The following is a 22,637-nucleotide window of genomic DNA, read 5'->3' as shown; positions in this document are numbered from 1 at the left end:
CTAGGAGGGCCCTGCTTCCATGAATGAGAGGAATGCTCTACAAGCTTATAGAGAGGGACTTGACTGAGAGCTTTGGAAGCAGTATACAGTACGCATGTGTGTGTGTGTGTGTGCGCGTGTGTGCGTGTGTGTGTGTGTATGGGTGGCTATATGTCATGGCAGAGATGATTACAGCGCAGGTTTGTGTGCTGGTAACAATTAAGTGTCAGGGAGCCAATGTAACAGTTTAAAAGTTCAGCACATGCAGAAGACTGGTTTGAAACTGAGTGGAGAGTTTGGAAGCTGAATCCACATGCATTAACAGGCCTTTTCCACAGCACAGGATTTGACTTCTCATACAGCCCATTCAAACCAATAAAATGCATTTTGGGTGATTTGTAATTCGATGGAGCTTGACCACATGAAAGCATGGCTGCAACTGCACTTGAGACGCAATGAGGATGGGTTGTGATCGGCCAAACCACCTCCAGAGGGGGTCAGGGACACATTGTGACCACATGAAACACGAGTTCAAATGCAGTTGTGTTGAAAATCCACAGTCAACAATTATGTGGACTGAAATACATTATCATATCCGACTGTTCCAATTCAGACAGGTAAGAGCAGCTAGGCAGTTAGCAGCCAAGCTAGTCAACTCTTTGATTGGTTTCAACTTGATTAACACAGAGTCACAGAAAGCTCTTCTTCTTCTTTTGTTATTTTTATGTGGACCTGCACAAACAAGAGGTGTATGTAGCGTGAGGTTTATTGAACTAACATATCCCAATCAGATCCGTATGTGGACACTAGCGACACACATTAATAACAGGAATAATGACATCATATTGAGATACAATCTGGATATGGATTCACATTTTAATGCAAGGTGTAAATGGAGTCCTAGTTGTCACAGAAGAGGTGCTAATAACATTAATAATGTATTTAAGTGTACCAGCATTCATGATAGTGTCACACTATAGGCAGCATTCACAGTAAGCAGCGAAATGGAATCCAGCCATCATTTATTTTATTACGCTCGTGCTCTTTCTACCGTGTCATTGTCCCTATTGCACATCGTTCTCAAACCAAAATGTCCTTGAATGCATGTTTGTTTGTATTTTTGACACTTTGTTCCGATTTGGTAAAATATCTGATTAATCTGAACAGTTCCACTAATACAGCTGGTGGCAATAAATTAAATAAATGATAGGGCAGAGAGAAGGTGGGGGGGGTTAACAATCTGATTAAAAAACACCAAGCTGTGCAGTCACCCCTCAGATCAATAAAACTGACAGGAGAGGAAGGTAAATCAGCTAAAGTCAGATAAAAAAAAAGAAATTTTTAAAGTTACTTCTACAGAATGTAAGAGATTTTTATCAGGAAAGACCCACGGCATGTTTAGATCTGTAAATGGAGGAGCTTCCATGAACTGCTGGTGATTTACTCTTCAGTGAGCATGAGCGTGTCAGATGCATATAGAAAAGATAAATGTATTCATTTATTATATGAAAATTACATTCAAAGAAAAAAAAAGTAGATGCAGCAAAGTCAGAGGGGGAGGCATAAAAGCAAGAGGGCAAAGAGGGATAGAGGGAGAAAGGAGGGTAGGCCCGATGTCCATTTTGCTCTCCTTCTTCTGCCCCCCACCTGCACCTCCTCCCAGCTGCCCTTGCCATCCATCAGTGGGTGAACAGAGAGGATCAGGGCCCAGAGTAATGAGCCGTAAGCCCCCTTACACGTGTTGACGCGCTGCTAAATAAGATCCATTTACCTAGGCTGCCGTCACCACGCCCCACTGACGACTGGAGGAGAACGCACCCCCAACCCACCAACCCCCCCACGCAAACACACCTCTTGTCATACACACTTGTGCATGCTCGTTGTTTTCTGTGTGTGAGTTTACCTCTGTACCTCTGCAGCTTGTTGTGTCTGTAAATCTGCGTGTGTGCCTTTTACTGAAAGAATACCAGTGTGTTTGCGTTATACTCTGTAAGCAAGTAACTAAGATTGTGAGTGTGAGTCCGTGGTTCAGGTAAAATCTCAAGCTGTGGAGACCTGACTCTATTTGCAAAGTGACATTATTTAACAATGATGTCCACACGATGGAAACCAGACATGCTGCTTGGCCATTTAAAGGTTCATCATTTTAATTTAGGGGTCTACTAGATGCTGTAATATTTACACCAACCACTATTTGTCTCATAGCAATCACTGCTCCACCACCTCTTAGCATCTTCTTTCTGACACGCTCCGTTTAAGCTTTTGGCCCACCTCCCAAAAAGGCGAAACCCACTCTGATTGGTCAGCTGGCCCACTTTTTGTGATAGGTTACCTGCTTATAGCGCGTGTCAGAAATGTGATGCCCCTTGACCAGAGGCTGTCTGATCAGGGATAAACTCAGCTGTAGTCACAGTAACAATGGCATTTGTGAGCACGTATGTTACGTACAAGCTTTACAGAAAAAAGCCGGGTATGAAAACAAGGTGTTTCAGTGTCTTCAGGAGCAGAGATATCTGTGGGAGAGAGGGGCTCACTTCGCCACAAGCTGTGGCCTTCGCAACGGAATTTTTACCGTACACACTAAAGGATGTGTGTGTGTGTGTGTGTGTGTGATTGTGTGTGTGTGTGTGTGTGTGTGTGTGCACGCCTGTGGGCAGGGAGGACGACGTGGTGATCCAGTTACTCAAGACAGACAGAAGCGATTGTTCTCCAGTTACAGAGTTTTCTCTGAGACTTGAGGGCATCACTGTCAAACGTTGAGGCCATCAGGGAAGTCTCGCATTAGACGATTACACTTGATCTGGCTTGTGTGTGTGTGTGTGTCCGTGTGTGTGTGTGTGGGGGGGGGGGGGGGGTATGTGTGTGTATGTGTGAGGGTATGTGTGTGTGTGCTTGTCATGGGAGGGGGTCTACAATGTGACCTCCACTGTTGTAGCTGGGCAACACTAAGGGTCAATTGCGATATTTGAAGGATTTCATATTTTTTTGTGTTTTTTTTTTATTTGTCGGAAAAAGGGTGATAAAGCTGTTTCTCACTTTCAACAAGGCTCATAGCTCTAAGAGACGCAGACTCTGAAGTCCAAAACAAAGTGGAAACAAATCTCAACGGGCTTCGGAGGAAACAATTTCTTCCTCGTCCTGTGTCCCTACAAGCATCACAGCAACCTGTCAAATGATTGGTGGAAGCAGTCCATCCACTATGTGGAGCTGGCTACAATAGTAAATGGTGTGTGTCATACTCTGCCCCTACGTAAAAGCCACCCAGTGTATGGGAACAAACACTGTGTATACAAAGCATTGTCACAAAACAAAGGAGGAGAGTGGTAAGAGACACAGCAACAGAGGGGGTGGAAAGAACGATGTAAAATTAATGTGAAACTGAAAAAGGTAAAAAAAAAAAAAAAAAAAGAAGTGAGACAAAGAGAGAAAGAGCCATAGGAAAAAAAGAAAACAGGCAGAAAAAGGGGACAGATGAGTGAGCAAGGCTTTAGTAGCGCTGTTGGGGTGAAAGAGAATGCCACTATTAATGAGATGTCTATTTTACCCACCAGCTCTCTGTCTCTCTCACTGCTACGCCTGTTTTCCTCTGGCCCCCATTATCAGTGCACTTGAACCCGGGGATAACAATGAGTTCACAGAGATTGAGAAGTGCCGAGGCCTTAATTGTATGTATTTAGTCACGCAAACAGAGGCAATGGCCTGAGAACGCCTAGTTAGCCAATGACATCATTTAGCCACACAGCCACTTTAACTCAATAGGGCTGCTGTGGCATACAGCTCTCTGTCACTCTACCCTGCCCCTGCCTACCATCGCTCTGCATCTCTGTGTTTTCCCAGGAAAGATTCTTTATTGTTATCTTTTGTTGTTAGTTTTTTTCTTTCATAAGTTCATGTACTGTATTTATGACTGTTTTCACACCTGCTTTTTGTTTCATTTAACTCAATTCAACTAGCTTGTACACATCTACATTTAAATGCCACCACTGTAAATATCTAGCACCGAAAACTCACATGTTTCTCTGTTTGTCTTCCTGAAATATAGAATCTGAAATGTTCTTGTATTAAATGTCATCGCTTGAATTAATCAATTTAAACTGTTAAGTCAAAGTGATCTAAAAATGTCAGAAAGTAGCACAAAAATTGCCAATAACAGTTTCCCAGAGCCCAGGGTGATACTTTCAAATTGCTTGTATTGCCAAGGCAACAGTCTAAAACCCCAAAAATAAGATGTACAGTGATTTTAAAAGGATAAAATAATTTTTAGTTTCAGAATCTGGAATTAATGATTATTTAATTGATTAATGTTCCGTTAATTGACTAAATGATTTTTCCAGCAGACAGTTTCAACAGTGTTCAAGTCAAGACAGATTTTAGGTATGATTTTGAATATTTCATTTTGACTGTGTTTAAATTTCTGCAAGTGTCGTCAGATAGAAAATGACCTCTTGCTCTCTGCTAGTGTGTTTGGATGACTATGAGTGGATGTCCTTGCATGTATGTGTGTGTGCATGCGTGTGTGCGTCTGTTTGTTTGCATGCATACTTTTGTCAATCAATGGTGGTTGCTGGCAGTCACAAAGATGATGATGGCACCGAGATGTTAGTGCGCCTCACTTGCTCGGCACAAAGAAGGGTATGTGTGCGTGTCTTTGTGTGTGTTTGTGTGTGTGTGCGGTGTGCGTGTGTGTGCGTGTGGAAAGGAGGGGTCCTTCTCAAGCAGGGATGTCAGCACTTGAAAAATCAATCACCATCTGGGCTCATTTCATACAAAGGACAGAGGGAAAGGAGGATAATACACAAAACCCCACACATATAAACACACACTTCTTGCATCTTTCATTTCATGCAAAGACAACAGAGGGCAAAACTGCACAGCAGCGAGGTGCCCCTCTTGTCTCCTGCCTTTCTGTTCTAAGTGAACACTTCACTCCTCGCCTGGATCCTGCTGCTATAAAAGCAGGTGCAATTTCCTTCTGACTAAGAGACGACCATTTTTTTGGGGGTTGCGGTTAATGTAGTGAGCAGCAAATGTACAACTGAGGAGATAAGGGTCAAAAAACATCGGGGGTGTTTTTAGAGGAAAGCGTTGGCCATGCTGGAGCCTATCTAAACCTTTTGGCCGGTGCTATGGGAACACACTGCATCAGGGCTGGTGTGCAAGGTCACCCAAAGCAAACGGGGATAAGAGAAAAGAAAAGCAAAGATTCATCTGCTTGAGTTAGCACCTCAGGTCAATGGGTTTACCTCCTATTCACCAGCGCGGGCCTCATTTACAGACGGTGCTTTTAACTCACTTTCAAACCGGGTTTTCAACTTCACATAAGGCAGTTTTATATGAGAAAAGTAAATGTTTTATGCAAACAAGTTTTTTTTTTAAGTATACACAAAAAGCATCAGAAGTTGAAAGCTTGTGTCTGTATGTGTGCGTGTGTGTGTGTGTGACATGATTTTTGCTGCAGCGCTGCCTCCTTTCAGTTGCACAGCTGTGTGAGAAATACCAGTGGCAGAGGCTGCTGAGGCAGCGAAAGCATTTAATACTCGACAAACAGTTATCTAAGCCCATGTCCAATAGCTAGACACCACTGTAATGTGACCTACATACAAAGTGAATAAGATTTTTTTTGTATTTCAGTGGGGGTGCAGCGGGAGGCACAGGGTGGGGGTTAAGGAGAGGATGTGAACAGAACTCATTCAAATGTCAATAATAAAGTGGCAAGTATTTCTTTTCGTTCCCCGATTGCCTCCATCTCTTCCCCTCTTTTTCTCCTTTCAGCAAAAGAGAAAGTACAGTATAATGTAACAGAACATATTGTGCACTCCTCCGCTTTGAACTCCCCTTCCTCTGCTCATTTTCCCCTCTGGAAAGAGGACTTTCTCTCTCTTTTTTTGAGGAACTAATGAAATGACAAGTTGAGGAATACAAAGGTCAGTGCATGTGTCTCAGGGACGTTGCAGAGGGTGAAGCCTCCAAAACTCTGATTTCACAGACAGAACAGTGTCTGCTCACTGTACTATATAAATGTCTCATATATATTTCTCATTATGAAAAGTTTTAAGATGATCTAAATTAATGATATATGAGGATCGGATGGAATTGAATGCATTCTTTTCTCTGTGTTTTGATCATGGTTAACTATTTCTCTTTTTAACTGCTCTATCACCACACGGTTTGAGTTTCTTCCCTTTTTTCTGGGGCCAAACATCGAGAAGGACACTGTTTCAGCTAGTTGCATGGCACAAAATTAAAAGACCATTATGCATAATTTGAGGCAGAAATGGACAGATTGACTTCAGAACAATTTTGATAGGTTTGGTCCCAGTCTCAGCCTAAAAATTGATGAATGAATAAAAGCATGCGTGCGTGCACACAGACACAGACACACACACACACACATACACAGGCACACACACAGTCAATCTGCCTGGCCACATCAACAGAGCAGGTGTCCTTAGTAATGCACCATCGCGCACTTGGATCTCTGCATCTCAGAACAGAGGGAGGGGGGAAAGTTAGAGAAAGATAAAAGGGCAGTTAGAGGAAAGAGATGAGGGGAGCAAGTCTTTCTCGAGCTGCTGTATTTCAGAGCACTGGTGTGTTTATTTCTATGTTTGCTAGCGGCTGGAATTTGGAGGAATTAAGAAGATCTTTTGCCAATGCTAACCCAAGCTACAGTATACGTATCTGTCTGCCTCAGACACGACGCACCAGTGAAACTTACTTGAATGCACCTAATTTATTTGCTCGAGAATAGCAGACTCCTACACTCGTTATTTTGGGGAATGATCAAAAACATCAAGATGATGTATTTTCGGTGTCCATATGAGAAATATGTACCAGAAAGACAGGCCACGAGCCCAACTGAGGAGAAACTAAGCAGAAAGAGATGTACTTAGTAAAGCCATGCCTTTGCCCCCTGCTGAGTCTCAGCTACATGGTACATAAATAACCATTATGAATCACGCTGTTTGGTCTCACTCTGCCGTCGCTCAAACAAGATCCAGTTTCCATTTAGCCGCCATGGTGATGCAAGCGTGCACCATTTTAAAGAAAGCAAGAAAAATAAAACAAACTGTGTGTTTATGTAGTGCTTTAATTTGCTGAAATGTAGAAAATCCTGGTAACTTTACCCAATTCAAAAGATCCCATTTTCAGCTTCTTGGTGTTTACATTTCAACTCGTTTGTCTAATAGGCTTGTATCCAGTCTGAAGCTACAAGAGGGCAGAGGGTGAGCCACCAACAAAGCAGCCACGCAGCCTAGATGAAAAGACAAACTGCTGCTCAAATAAGACCATTAGTTTGCACAAAAGAAGAAGGCTTAGGGGTCTATTATCATAAAGAAAGTCTCTGACATAACAAATCTTGAATTGTTAAGGTTTGCCCAGGTCAAATGTAATAAAATGCAGTTGAAAACAATCAATACCCCAATCAGGAATGCTCAATCATATCATTAGTAGTGCCATTGATGCATGTCTGTCTAAGGAGTTTGTTGCCTTTCCTTCTTGGCACAAGTTCAGAGGCAATGTCTTGGGTGGTTCAACTTGCATCAGCCTCTGTAGCCAAAGAGATTACCCTACACAAACTTTATCCCATGCCAATCTATCCTTAGACTGGGCATTTTAAACCTTGTAGCAAAAATCAAGCCTCCATTCAGGGAATCCCCTTTTGTAGAACTTAAATACATCCCAATGTGTCCATCAACAAAGGCCTCTACCCGTCCTCCTCACTCTCTGTGACACTTTAAGTTTAGGATTGTTCACTGGGCCTGTGGGTGGGTATTTCATTCTTTGCCATTCTTCCTTTATTTTGCTCCTTCTTTAGAGCATTAGAGCAACCAGCCATTGAACTACAACCGCTACTATAAAAATTCATCAGGATTAAAATGACCTCACACACAAAATTAAAGTTCCCCAATGTACACAATAAGGGCCTGTATCTTTTTTAAGACATTCTCAGCTTCCTTGGGAACAGGATTGTTTCTTGACAAAGTGGTCTCCACTCAACAATGAGCACCTTTCAGACACACACAGGGACTGCCTTTAGAGCTGCGGGGAGAGACGGATTTCACATATCAATCAAAAGACTGGGGTGGTGGTGGGCGGAGGGCGAGGGGAGTTGAGAGTGGTCCTTCAAAAACCATGAACAGCTTCGAATGGAGTATATGCTTTTCTCTGTTACTGCTACTATTCATAATAACAGCGACACAGGAGCAAAGGAGGGGAGGGGAGTCCTCTTCACACTATTTTTCTGTGGACTTGCTTTCCCTTATATGGGGACTGAAGCATGGTTCCTCAAACTGGCCCTGAAATAATAAGGCTGTAGTGTACACCGAGATTTTACAACACGGCAAAAAAAGTTGCTTTGTGAAGAGGCCAAGAGGCCACAAAGTACTCAGACTGTGTGTAAGCTTTAATGTTCTTGTTGTTGGGTGGATGGGTGGGTGGCTCATTCAATTACACCTGTGTGATGGCATCCTGAACCCATGAGTGTGTGCAGTGGGCCACAGCCACCAACTGCGGCAGCCATGCACACCACTGCCGCTAATCATGTCGAAAATGAATAAGGTGTCAGAGTAGGTAATTCACGGCTGTATTAAAAGTAGCACAGCCCAGATATAAGGTACATAAAACAAATTAAATATAGTATATTCTATTACAGAATATTTTTGGACAGCATTATTAATGAGCATGCTTCAAAGGTCTTCTTATTAGGTCACTGGCTGCATGTTTCACCTTCTATGCTTTTTGAGCCTTGGGAATTCAGATCATCTGCGACTCATAGCTCAAACGAATACAGAGAGAGCAGATGGGAGGAGGACCAGCTGAAAGTCAGTTTAGTGTCCAATTACATCAGAATTGTGAGACGTGCGAGTCATTTTCTCAACAGAAAACAGATATGGTAAATGGCAAATGGACTGCACTTATACAACCCTTTAGTCTTATGGACTACTCATAGCGCTTTACACTATGTGCCATTAACCCATTCACACACACACACTCACAGCACAACCATCAGAGGTTATTGGGATTCACTATCTTAAACTAAGACACTTTGACATGCAGAGTGGGGTCAAAGCAACAAGCTTCCTACATTTCTACAAATAAAAATCACTGTGAACATTGAAACAATAAATATATATATATATAAATAAAGACAAAGTGGATTAAAGCTCCAAAGTTGGTTTGACACAGCAGGATTCAGACATTATACTGTAAAATGTACGATATACCCACAGGCTCTTTTTAAAGTAACTGCTGATTCAAACAATATACGTCGTGAAAGCCAGATCATCATAATTGCATGGTGCAACAGTTATGTGCAATGCATAGAGCAAGATTCTTTCAGTCTATCATTTTAAAATCAGTGGTTATAGTTTATTTTTACACAAATTACATTCAATTCTCTTTGACCAGATGTCGGAGTACTAACACCTACATCCACATGAGAAGAGAGACCAAGGAGAATAACCCCACGCTCATTCATCGCCTCCTGAATTACATAATTTCCCCCAGTTTAGACCTCTGTCTGACATTAAAGCAGATATCAGTACCAGTAAAATAAAGGGAAAAGAAAAGCATTAGTATTCGCTGCATGTATGTGTGGCACATGTGTGCTATTTTTAAATAGGGATGCTGTGAAAGTGTGGAATTGGGGACAAGGCAGCCTTGCACCGGGCCGTGACACAGACTTATGTTAAACCTAATTAGATCATGATAATAGCTTTAGGGCCCCAGTGATCAATGCTAGAGGTCTGTGGAGATGAACTTTCCTTAAGTTTCATGCTGCACGCTGGTTGTACTCAAATTTTTCACACACACACACACACACACACACACACACTGAGAGTGGTTTAAAGGCACTGTTCTCTATGATCGCATTATTTTAAGTATGTGTCTACATATCCTCTGTCTGTTTTAATGGTTTGCCTTTCAACTGTTGGTAGTGAGTGAATACAATATGGTTAGAGTGATGCACAGTATATGGTCAGTGTTGGACTAAATCAAATTTCTTTAATAGCCTGCATCAGTTCTACATCCACCATCAGTTTGATGGATATGATTTAGAATTCCTTAATGTTCATAATTCATAAAGCCTATTCAGCAGTCTTATCCAAGCTTCCCCTGTAATGCAAAGCTGCACAGTGTCTCTGCATCACAAAAACGACACTTGCTGATTGTGAGCTGCTTTCCATCAACAATATTATGGTGGAGTCTAGTTTACAGCTTAGAGACTCCTCAATCTCTCTAAAAAGAAGACAAAGAGGATTCCTTCTGCTTCCATTACTATCTAATGTAATTAGTGTAATCTAATATTTCAACATGTCTGCATCTGCTGACATGCTAGTGAGCTAGCTTGTGATAGATCTTTATACTGGGAACATTGGGAATCCCTGCACATACCAGTTGTGCCAGTATCATCCACTTCTGCTGGACAAACCACGATCGAGAAGCACTTTCAGGAGGCAAGACAGTAAAACTGAAGATGTGGTTTGACAAAGAATAATATCTTATTGTAATTATTATTGAATTTGTGTTCATTTAGTTCCAAAACTGTTCAGACTGGTATGCTTTTGTCTGGATTTGTGTCTAATGAAATCACACAAAAAAACATTTAATAAACAAAGGCATAGCAAACCTATGACTACACACGTTTGTGGATCTGATATCCAGAGTTTAAACCCTTTAAAGGTTATAAAGCAATCTTAACTGCCCCTAGATGTTGCACCAGAATCTTGGACAATATCAAATGCTTTGAAGGCCAAACTCACAGCCTCCCCTTAGCCAAAACTGCCCACTGCCTTTGTGTTCTCAGGTGTTTTGAAGCCCAATGAACGTGTGGCCTAAACACACAACAGAAAGCACATCTGAATAAAATTACCCTTTGTATAGAACGCCAAACAAAGAGGATTCTGACACAGCCGTTAGTCCATGCTAGCATTGCCGTGATATGCTCCACAGCACTGCTGATAGTATGTGATAGCAACATTTGCCGAACAAATTTGGCAAATATTATTGACAAATGATATCCTGCCTACTGTAGCTAGTCTCTTAATGAAAACAGTCATGTAACATTATGTACCCATCAACTTACTCATTAAGGAGAAGCCAAGTCAAATTGGAGCCTTATGCAGGGCTCTATCTCAGAAAACCCAGACCAATATTGACTCTGGTCTAATTTATTTTCATGTTGGAGCTTTTAAGCCAAAGAATATGGTTTTGTTGATGGAGAAACATTTTGGAAAGTTACTTTCACCTGAACGCACCATGTAGGACCTTGTCATAGCGATTTCACATTCCTATGTTGGTGGTGACTTTGTCTCCTTACAAAGTTGGAGAGGGCTGATATTTTCAAAGAGGCTGACTCACATGCACATGTGTCTGAGCGGGCTACCAAATCACAAAACAGACACACAGAGGGAGAGTGACTTCGTTCTATCTGAATGTAAAAATAATAAACACAGTTATAAAAAACAGTTCAAATATTGTGTATATAATCAAAATGAATTTGTATGTGACAAGGTCTCCATCCAGTTTCAGTTGCATCTCTTTTTTCCATTCAGATGACATCACACCTGCAGGGACACTTGATTAACTAAATTATAGGAAATGTTCCCCATTAAAACACAACATTTTAAGCCCATTTTTTACAGTGGTGAGGAGTGGAGACCTTCTGTTCCTTTAGAAGCAGTGCAGGAGCTTCAACATCCACAATGGGTGCAGGTGCAACCACATTCCAGATCCCCAGGCCAGATCAAGACAAGGTACTTGATTAGCCAGTTGCCACCATGACCCAGACATGGATAATTCTTGGAAAATAGAGAGATGGTTGACCATAAAAAGGACTTGGCCTCTGAAAGAATAATCCACATTGCCCTTTATAAACCCAATTTAGCTTAACCCTAGTGCAATCTGCGTGTGTATATGGACGCAAGACTTGAAGGTTTCATCTCCCATAACACAACAGATTTCATAAACATGACTATTTTCCAGAGGTCAATTTGATTTGTAATCTATTAGTGCTTGTGTCTTTTCAGCACCTGGCCATTTCCTGTTTGCTACCCAGCGCTGCTATGCTTTTTGGGAAATGTGGAAATGGCACAGAATTTATTAGTGGTGGTAATGATTAGGAAGGAACTCCTCATATTGGATGTGGACAACACAGATTGAAATGTTCAAATTAAAAAAATTTAAAAACTGTTACAGATAGATCTATCTATCGATCAAACAGCTGTCCTGACAAAGGTGGATGATATACTGAAACCTTGCGAATAAAGCTTTAACATTATTTAAGATGCAAACTCCCTGAAACATGAAGGCATCCCTCTGCTTGGTGTGGAATGGTGAGGTGTTAAACTTTCCATGGCGACATCTATCTCTCGCGACCACCTTGAGGGCATCTTTTAAGCAGAGAAATTTAGCCATTATGTGGCATTAACCTCATTAGAAAACACTCTTTAGCTGCTCCAAGATAAAATTGATTTACAGCTGCCATTTCCACCACTGCTCTCGATCAATGGTTAAACTATCCGTTTTATGGCCCTGTGCACACTCTCTGCTCTTTTCTCCAGTTTTCTTTAACTGCTCCTGCCCTCCCTTGTGCCAGGTATGTAGTCACAGAGTGGAAGAGGGTCTTTTTCTATTCTCACATGCTCAAATATGCGACTGATTACATTTTTTGTTGAGTAGATGGACGCGAAAGGATCAGTGGCAAATTCCTTGAACCCATTAAGCACAAATTTGCTGTCTTAGTCTTTTCTAGATGTAAGAATTTCACAGCGGTCAGCTAAATTAACGTGGGTGGTCTTAATTGAGGTTATATCTTGTATTTTTTTTCTTTCCACTCTCACTAAGGCTGCTGTGGTTATTCACAATTTAGGAATGTGATGAGCTTAAGCAGCTGCAGATGCATGGATGTGTTTAAAAAACATGTGTTTTTTTTCATAGGGGGACATGGAGGGGGGGGCCTGTAACAAAATAATATAAGGTTAAACTGGTGTCAAGTTGTGACAGTCAGGATGGAAAATTTGGAAATGCTTTAAGAGAATATTAAAGTGTGACTTGGGCAAGTGGATGTAATGAGAATTTATTAAACACAGACACCTGAAGTCCCCCGAAGTCTATTCAGGCACGGTCAGATCTTGTTTTACAACCACAGGTCTCAGGTCAGTGCGTTCAATATCCAAGTGGAATCGACTTGAGCGTATGTGGCATCAGGTGTGTTATAAGGCGAGGGCGAGAACAAGCGTGAACCTCTAACTGGAGCTTTGCTGTGACAAGGAACTGAGGCTGAGCTTCAGGAAAATAAGTAGCCTATGAGATTTATTTATTTCAGGTTGGGTCTGAAATATTAAACCCATGAATACCTCCATAAACAGCAGTCTAGAAACATGTTGTCATAAAAAAAGAAAATGGGAATTTAATGACTTACATATTATCCATGATCACGTCTAGGTCATATCTGCTGAGGAACAATGAGAAATTTGGAGTTTTTCATAGGAGGCTGTGAGGCTCTGAGTGTGCAGTGTGCAGGGGCCACTTTGCCTGTTACCACATAAAGCTGATGGTTAAAACTCTGTACAGCTAAGCCAAGCAGAAAATCCACAATCCATGTCTGTGTGGTCAAATGTCAGCATATGACCGCCCACCTCTGACAGCTCAGGTTTATGTGGATGTTTAAGCAAAACACGCAACGCTGTATTTCTTTGACAAATCAATACAACCACCATTTCAGCTCTTCTTCCTCCCCTCTCTCCCTCCTTTGTGCGCCCGCTCCTTTCTTATCTCCCTCTGTCTGGGAGAATTGATCCGCACGGATGGAATGATATCAACCGACGGATAGAGTGATACACCCTGCTCCCTCCTTCTTACACTCCTTTCAACCCACTTTTGACACATAAATAAAATATGTGGCCTTTTTGTTTCGATTCACCACGCCGTTAGTTCTGAGACAGGAATATGGTGCATGGGGCTCACATGGAGCCGCTGGTAGACAAGAGGGAGCTGAGAGTCGGCTGGTTGCCATCACTCACTGTTCACAGGCGCCCTCCAAAATCCCCTGAACTTTCCATCATAGGCATTTGTTAGAGTGACGCAGTCAGATTCTAAAGAATGGCATTAGAAAATAATGTGAGCACTAAATTATTCAGGCTTTTTTTTTTTTTTTTTTTGCCATAATGCTTCACTTTACAACCACTCACTGCACACACAGAGACACATAGAGTATATATAGTAAAGATATATATATCATCCTCCCACTCATATATGAATTATGACAGATTCATTTAGTGTCAGCGTCCAAATTTGGCAAAGGAAAAGATGAGGGAAGAGTTCACTAACTCTGTCATGTTACTGAGCTAAGATGCCAAAGCAGCATCACACTAAATCCACACTTTAATATCAATGGAAATAAATCACTACCATGGCTACATGTATTAGGCCCTACTATTAACAGAAGAATGCAACAAGTCCATCCACACCTTGGCTAGATATTCCTGATATGACTGTAGATGCATTTCCACAGCTGGATAAGAAATAGCTACCGGGTGAACTAACCTCGCGTCCTCGGAGCATGTCAGAGCATCAGGCCCGGGTCGCGCAGGCCTGCAGGGTTTCCACTTCAGTCTTGTCAAACAGACAAACGCTACGTTTCTAAGGCCCTGACTTCTCCTCACACCTTCCAGGGCTTCAGATGCACTTTTTGCACTCCCCTCCCTTATCTTAAGCCCTCAGAGGTAGGTCAAGTCACACACTCTCATGCATACCTATATTACATAAGCTAGACCATACACAGCCTCTGGTCTGGGCACTGGAGAGAAGAATGACACAGGAGATAAGAGACAGCCAGATTGGACTTAAAGATAGACAGAGTAACCCTACTACAAAGGATAACTGATGGGATTAAATAGGAATTATCTGTTGATATGCCCATGCAGGCCCTGTACGTCTACATGTAACGGACGTGGGTGTGTGTGTGTGTGTGTGTGTGCGTGTGCCCATGAATGTGTGCATCTGTGTGTCATTATGATGATCATCCTCATGTGATCGTCATCATCACACCATACAGACTAAAGAAGGTGGATACCTGTTACCAAGGCTTATGAGACAGTTCTCCTCTTTGTCCCAACTTCCTCTCTTTTCTCCCACATATTTTCTTTCCCCCCCCCCCGTCACTTGAATTTGACTTAATCATGCAAAAGTGCCATCACAAATACTCAAATAGGTCCACTGTCATTATTCCCTTTGCTTTCCTCTCCACCCCGGGTCTCCTTTCCTCCAACCTCTATCATTCCCCTTTCCCCTCCTTCACCTCCTCACCTCCTGTTCTGTGGAAGCCCTGAGTCACCTCAGACTGTGGGTGGGTAGCTTCTTAGACAGCGTGACAGTGTGCTTAGCCCCGTTAAGCCAGCGACAGCTTCAGCTCCGCTTCTGGTCGACACTGATCAGGGAGCCCTGCGAGACGGTAACAGAGAGAGACAGAAAAAAAAGAAGATAAGGGAAATTGCTGAGTTCACCGCTCCACCACTGCTCCCCTTCCTTCCCTCCCTCCATCCCTGCTTCTCGCACCTCCTCGTCTGGAAGGGGTTCCCCCCTGGTAAAGGGAGGGGAAGGTAAATTGACTGATGTACTGCTGACTGCTCTGCAATAACCTCTGATTACCTCCAGCTCACTGCTCATTCTCCCTCTGCCCCCTGTTCACACACCAACTTTTCTTCATTGTGCTCTTCAAACCATTTAACGTTTCATCAACTTTTTGGTGTAAGTCACCATTTCTTTAAGTTTTGCCCATATTCCAATAACAATAGGCTCCTATGATATGTAAAAAAACAACCTGCAAACATCTTAACCATGACACATTTAGCATAAAGAAGATGAGCCTGGTGATATGTCTTTTCCTTATGGTCTCGTGAAAAAAAAAAGAGTAAGAAACAATGTGTTTATCCCTCAAATATTTCTGTATGTGTCTTTCTGTGTCAGTAGTTTCTACTCAATGCAGAAATCTTAAATAAAGGCCACAGTGTAAGTCAGAATAAACTGCAGTGCTGATTTTCATGTTTATGGTTGATATTTTTAATGAATGAAGGTGCCAACCATTACACGTGACAATAATAAAGCTTCAAGCAACTGAACCATCATATGATAAATACATCTGCTGTTGCTGTATAATATGGAAAACTTGAGGAGTCCCAAATAAAATGACCAACCTGTTGCCCAATGTATTGGGTTGTGTAGTAACCTATAACTTCTTTAGAATAATGTATTTAGGCAACTGAGTTTTAATGAAAAACACAATATGCTTATACTCTCAAGCTTTAGTTGATACACAAAGAAATCATTATTATTACACATTTAATGAAAGTCTTTGCATAATTCTGACAATTTCTAGTAACTTATGTGTTTGTGTATGAGTCGACAGAGGTGGACAGCACCCTCTGTCCTAAAAGACAAGGAAAGACAAACTTTATCAGAGACAAAAAAGATCCCATATGCTCCGAATAGTATATAATAATAGACAAGTTCCAGTTTGAAGAGTATTTTAGTATCCATACATTAAAATCTGGTGATTTGCAGTAGGTCTTGATTGATAATTTATGTGACAGATTTTCAGCTGCAGACTCAGACAGAAAATGATTACATGAATTATTATTTTACATTTTTTAAAACAATGTTATTTAGTGTAGGTGAATTTGAATAAGGAGGGAATTATACAGTTTAAATCAAACCACAATAAAAAAATTAAAACATTTTGCCTTCCTGTCTTTTGTCAGAAGACCCTAAACAGTGATCTTCCCCTTCACTCCCACTAAGTTGTTTTAAACATCTGAACTCCCCTTAGACATTAAAGCATTAAAGAAAGAAAAAATCTGCTCCTGCATAGATGTGCAGCTATATATTTCATGCAGTAGATATCCAGGTCATTAAGCAACATTTTGACACCTCTGTTATTTACTACCCCAAGCGGTTTCCCACCTCGTTTAATCAGACTTTGCTAAAAGCCGCTGACTCAGAGAGAAACCTTCTTTTTCTCCCTCTCTGTTTATGTTTATCTCCTTAGCTCCATTCTTCCTTCTGCCCTTCTCCCCTTCACTTTGCTTACTTGCTCATATTTTCCAAAATGTCTGTTTCATGTGTCTGGGGTTTCGAGGGACTGAGCCGTAGAATAATCACAAAAGAACAAATAAAGTGTAATAAAAATGAGCCACGGTATCAAAAGGCAGAAAAGGTCTCCGCTATGTGCCGCGGCCCCCAGATGCTGAGTGTAACTTTCATTATCGCAGCCGCCAGATGATGAACAAGAAAGTTTGTGATTCTGACGTGTTTTACCAAAGCAAGTATCACCAGTGTGCATCTATCAGAGGGTGATATTTAAAACAGCCAAAGTGGTGTGCACCGTTTTTGCCTTAGAAGTGGTTTACCTTCGATTTTCTCTGCTGGGAAGGGATCACTTGAGACAGGAGGGGAAGGAAGATTGAAGGGAATAAGATGTGGCTCAATACAAGTTATATTTAATGGAAGGATGCTGGATGAAGGGATTCAAGAGAAAAAATGAGGGGAAAAAGCAGAGAGGCACGGAGCGGGTCGGGGGGATATAGATGTAAAGTGTTGGCAGCTGTGTTTGGTGTGGTCAGATTTTGGGGTCAGGTGCTGATGAACACACACACAAACAAGCGTTCACTCGGCACACATATATTAGCTGTCCCTTGCTAAATGGAAGTTGGATGTAATATTGCTCTTGTCACAACGGCCATCTGATGTCAATTTCACACAGTGGCGGGACCCTCCGCAAGCTGCTCTGTACACCAGCCACCCTACAAAACCCCCACACATACAAAAGGTGTGCTGCAGCCACACAGTCATGTATAGTCTTGCGTAGTCCTTTTTTTTTTTCTACTCCCATGTGTCTGTCTACCCCTCCCTCGTCACAACACACATGCACACACATACACACTCTGGGATAAGTCATGAGGAAATGGATGCCCATGTTTTGTGGGACCACCTGTTCATCCTGGATACAAGTCTAAGAACCCAGTAAGGGTTAACCCGCTTTGTGGGACTGAGCCAGGACAGTGTGGGTCTGTGCACAACTTCATACATGCATGCATGCATATGAGTGTTTGTGTGTGTGCGTGTGTGAGCGCGTGTGTGTCTGCACGCGTTGGCACCTCCCCGCCTGAAACGTGCCCCATGAGTGGCAGACTGGCTCAGGCTGTCCGGCTGGGAGGAAGCAGAGCCCACTGCTGGACCACCTCCCTGGCAACACACACACACAACACACACACACACACACATGCACACCTAATCCTAGTCACATTCCATGGAGAGCATCTTTCCTCCCCATCACCCATTCCAAACCACCAACCTACAAACTACATAGAAAAAAAGTGGAATCATTTGTGGTAAGGGGTGTGGATGCTTATATGAATACATTTTTATAAAATCAGTAATTTAAGACAATATTTACAGCTAATTTTATTACCAAGTCATTCTTATATTATTAAAATCAATTCAGACATTTGTCAATGAAATTCATTTTTCAATCCAAAGAATAAAACCGAAGTCACAAAGCTTTTGCAAAAAATTGTAAAAATGAAATCAAATTTGGCCAAATTAAACTACACATTTTTAAATGTCCAGACAAAACATATATCTGCTTCTCTCAACGTCTTCTCTCTGTCAGTCACCAATGCAGCCGCACACACCATGTTCTACTCGACCACATGCTAACACTGACCTGTAGAACAAGCTTACACACACACACATGCGCACACACATGCACACACACAGCCACACAAACCACCGTGAATCATTGCACCTCTCATCATTCCCATAAGTGTCTGAAAATAAGGGAAGTGCCATCACTAATCCCCCCCACACACACCCCAACAAATAATCACCTCCTAGGAGGCAACGAGATGGAGAAAAAAAAACAGCAATCTTGTCTTTCAAACAAAAAAAGGGAAAATATTTTAAGGGGCAATGAATTTCGTGGGGCTGAATAGGATGTTGGTACATGTTTTACTAAAGGAAATATAATGGCACACTATTATTAGATCACATTAATCACGAGTGTGCCAAAGGCAGTGACAGCCGCGCTGAAAAGGATTGAAAACGCTGGTAATGGATATAAATTACCCATTGTGTGATAAAAGGATTTTTTCTTCACTAAGAAGGTAAAAAGGAATAAAACACTGAGAGAGCCACTAACCGTTGTGTGTACACATTTGCATGTGTATATGTGTCGGTATGCGAGTGTCCTGCTGCCTGTGTGTGTAATGTGTAATAATACAGGGTTATCAGTGCAGGATTAAAATTTTAAGGGAATCAGATAGTGACAGTGAGGCCTTGTATTAAATGCACCGGCGACAGAAAAGAGGGAAGGATTAAAAACAGATTAAATTGGTTTGTAGTGACGGAGATGAAAGGAAGGAGGCAGAGAAGGGGGGAAGGAGAGTGTGTTTTGACAGAGGTCTGTCGGGCTTTTGGCACGGTGATAATGAGTCACATCTCCCATGCACTGTTATTTATTGCCGACTTGGCTCACAAACAAAAGATCAATAATTTTGAGCAAATCTAATGTTGTCCTCGCCACTAATGCGCTCGTCCATCACATCTGCCATCTCCACCAAGGAGATGGACTGATTCCCTGTTTATTTGGAGATCAAATGCAATTATATCACATGTCTATAATAACAGGAAGCCCACCCCCCAACGTGAATGTGCATCAAGTCCCATGCATATGTATATATAGATGTAAAGACACGCACCAAGGTGTCACGCAAGTGTAAATGATAATATATGTATCAAATGGGCAATGGGTTGCCGCACCATTTTTCCACATCAATCTTCATTTCTTCCTCAGACCTCGCCTTTGAAATATGAAGTGTGTCAACGGCCCGTCCCCCAGCAACACAGGAGGCACACAAACATCCGTCAGAGCAACTCACCCGATGTTCACTAGTTAGCCCTGCAGCACAGAGAGATGAGAAGACAGCAGATCCTTCACTGACAACTAGCCCTGGGTGAGATACTTTCCAGCCACCTGAACTCAATCAGGCCCCAGTGGAGGCAGCATTTGGGTATTTCATTTCATCTCCATTCCCTTATTCACTTGAGGTACAATTTGATTTATCTCTCAATGCCACACACAGGAATGTAAATCGGATTTGGAATCTAACGTCACTTTCGTTACAGCTATCTACATAGCAACCGCTTGTTTTGGTTCTTTTCAACCTGGCTGAGCGAGGCTCAGAGCAGTTACTGATATAAGGGCCATCAGAAGTTCAGTCTACTGCATTGTACATGATACGCGTCCACTCACTTTACCAACTGGTGGCCATGTATGCAAATGGGACCTACTGTCCTTCGCAGACCAACAATAAGTGTGCCCCATGCCAATTTCCAGCACTACAACAGTAAAGACAGTGGCAGGTGTAAGGAACTAAGCTCCCTACCCTTCTCCCCGGGTGAGGTGTGAGGAGCAAAACAATGACCGACAAAGGTCACCTGGCCCACAGTGCCCCACCCGCTGAGGTGTTGACCTGCAGAATGCACCACTGAGGCAAGAGGAAGAAAAGCAGGGAGGAGGGAACTAAGAGGGGACAAGATAAGGAAAGATAAAGGAGTAGACTGAAAAACAAGCATAGCTTTGATGTGACTGAAGCAGCAGCTAAGAGTAAACCAGGAAACCTCCCTCAGTATGATATCATTGGAAATATGAACACACTAAGTGACACCATGAAGGAACTTCAGTCGATTCCCAATCTCACGCTGCAATGCAAGAGCTTAAAGTAACAATTTGTTTATTGTCACCATTCATCTGTGAATATCTTTTTCAATTGACAAATTCACTGTTTAGTACATTTAAAAAAATGAAATTTCAAAGAGCCCAATGTTTATTTCATTTTCATTGACTGTTTTGTTGGTATTGTGTTTCTAAATGTCGAGGTCCATTTTTATATGCCTCAAAAGGTGTTAGCAAATTTCAAATTGCTGCTTTTGTCCAACCAACAATCCAAAGATATTCAGTCAAAAATGATGAATTATCTGTAATTGTTCTCTTGGTGATTCAAACAATCCTTTCAACAATGTCAGTGATGTTGTAATTTGTAAGGTGTTGAGCATTTCCAAAGCTTCACGACTGGCCCTTTTATCAAAGCCAGTTTTCTGGAAAGTACCAGAAAGGCACATCCTGTGTGTATCAGGTCAGGACCTTGGCAGGTGCAGTAATAAAGCCTTGACATAAGGCAGAGAGCGGGGGAACTCACCAAGACACAATGCACCTCCCAAGTGCATCTAATTCTCTCTCTCGCTGTGTCTTTCTTCCCCACTGTTAACATATCCGTACACATCAGACTTCATAGATGTTCAGAGCAGTGTCAGGGCAACGTAAAGGTCAACATGCATGGAGGCCGTGCAGAAATGAGCAACACTGTACTGATTTTACACTACAGAATCTGTTAAAAAGTAAAATGTTTGAACGTAATCAGTAAATCAAGAAGACAACCTCACCGGAAATTTGTGTCAAGTGTTGTTTTCGCAGAGAGGGCCATGAAGGTATGAGAGGGAAGCTGTGAATAGATCCCAAATCCATGCAGGCATCATCGCCTAAACTGTTTATTCCTTTCCTTGTTGAATTGACATCCGTACATCAGTTTTAGAAATGCAAATATATTTGAGACTAACGTGGTGTTAATGAAACAGCCGCACACACTCATCAGGTCTCTGGAACAAGAGTGACACAAGCACACACAATAACAGGTCAACGTCTCTGATTCACCCGGAGTCGCGTGAAAAGATGTTGTAGTGGATGCCAAGTCATCGATATGACACACTCTCATTTTGATCTGTCTGTTGAAATGTATTTCACGCCTACAGAGGAAACGTGTCAGAACTGTGAAAGTTAGGTGTATCTTAGCTGAATATGTAATAATTCACTAGTATCACTGTAATGGCCACCCTCTGCATCGTCGTAATCATCACCGCCACTGACAGCATCACTATCATCATCAACACCGTCATCTGCAATCATCAAGCCCATCACAAGCCTTTTTTTCCCCCATAAAGAACGTGACATGGGCAGTCAGTGGCTGGTGATGAGGTGGTGTTAGGATGCATTCACACCGAGCAAGTCTGCAGCAGTTTAGTTGAGCTGTCAAGCAGCAAGAACTTCAGATGGTTTTTTTTTGCAGCGGAAGGAATGCATGTTGTTTCAAAGTCTGAGGATACAAAGTAACATCATTCAGATAACCCACAGTCACCAGAATTTAGTTAGATATATAACATAATTTAGTTTTATTTAGTTATTTAGTTTTTTTTATAAAAAATATCTATTTGCAGAATCATTATAAAGCAGAACACCTAAGATAGTCTAAATACCTGATCATCACTCTAATACACCACGGTTATCATGACCTGAGAAACAACATTAATAGATGCTCGTCATTGAAATACCTGCATTAACATGAATTAAAACCCAGCGGCTGTCAAATACTGCGCTAAAAAGCCCACTGGTGCTACAGGTAAATCATGATCATGGTATTAAAAGGTCTACACCACCTTGTTGAGAGAATGTTGACAGGGTTCAGGAGCTCAGAGGTGGTGGTACTACTCTGTGAAAATGGAATATAAAGCCCTGATTGTTGGCGTCGTCATCATCTCAACTC

At 41.9% G+C, this 22,637-nt stretch overlaps 1 protein-coding gene across 5 annotated transcripts in view; it reads right to left on the bottom strand.

The window, feature by feature from the left end:
- The window catches only part of znf536 (zinc finger protein 536), a 214,707-nt gene that overhangs the window by 155,278 nt on the left and 36,792 nt on the right, over positions 1–22,637 (bottom strand). For 4 of the 5 annotated variants that reach the window (XM_069530698.1, XM_069530742.1, XM_069530660.1 and 1 more), the window contains exon 3: positions 15,292–15,426. The gene's annotated coding sequence lies outside the window, so the exon portion shown is untranslated. Of the gene's footprint in view, positions 1–14,529; positions 14,767–15,291; positions 15,427–22,637 lie in introns of those variants that run through there. The other variant, XM_069530773.1, reaches the window with a different exon arrangement.

The sequence above is a fragment of the Paralichthys olivaceus genome, chromosome 1 (assembly GCF_024713975.1).
Source record: "Paralichthys olivaceus isolate ysfri-2021 chromosome 1, ASM2471397v2, whole genome shotgun sequence".
NCBI classification, from domain to species: domain Eukaryota; kingdom Metazoa; phylum Chordata; class Actinopteri; order Pleuronectiformes; family Paralichthyidae; genus Paralichthys; species Paralichthys olivaceus.
Note: the sequence above shows the minus strand (reverse complement) of the source record. Positions and strands in the feature narration are given on the sequence as shown.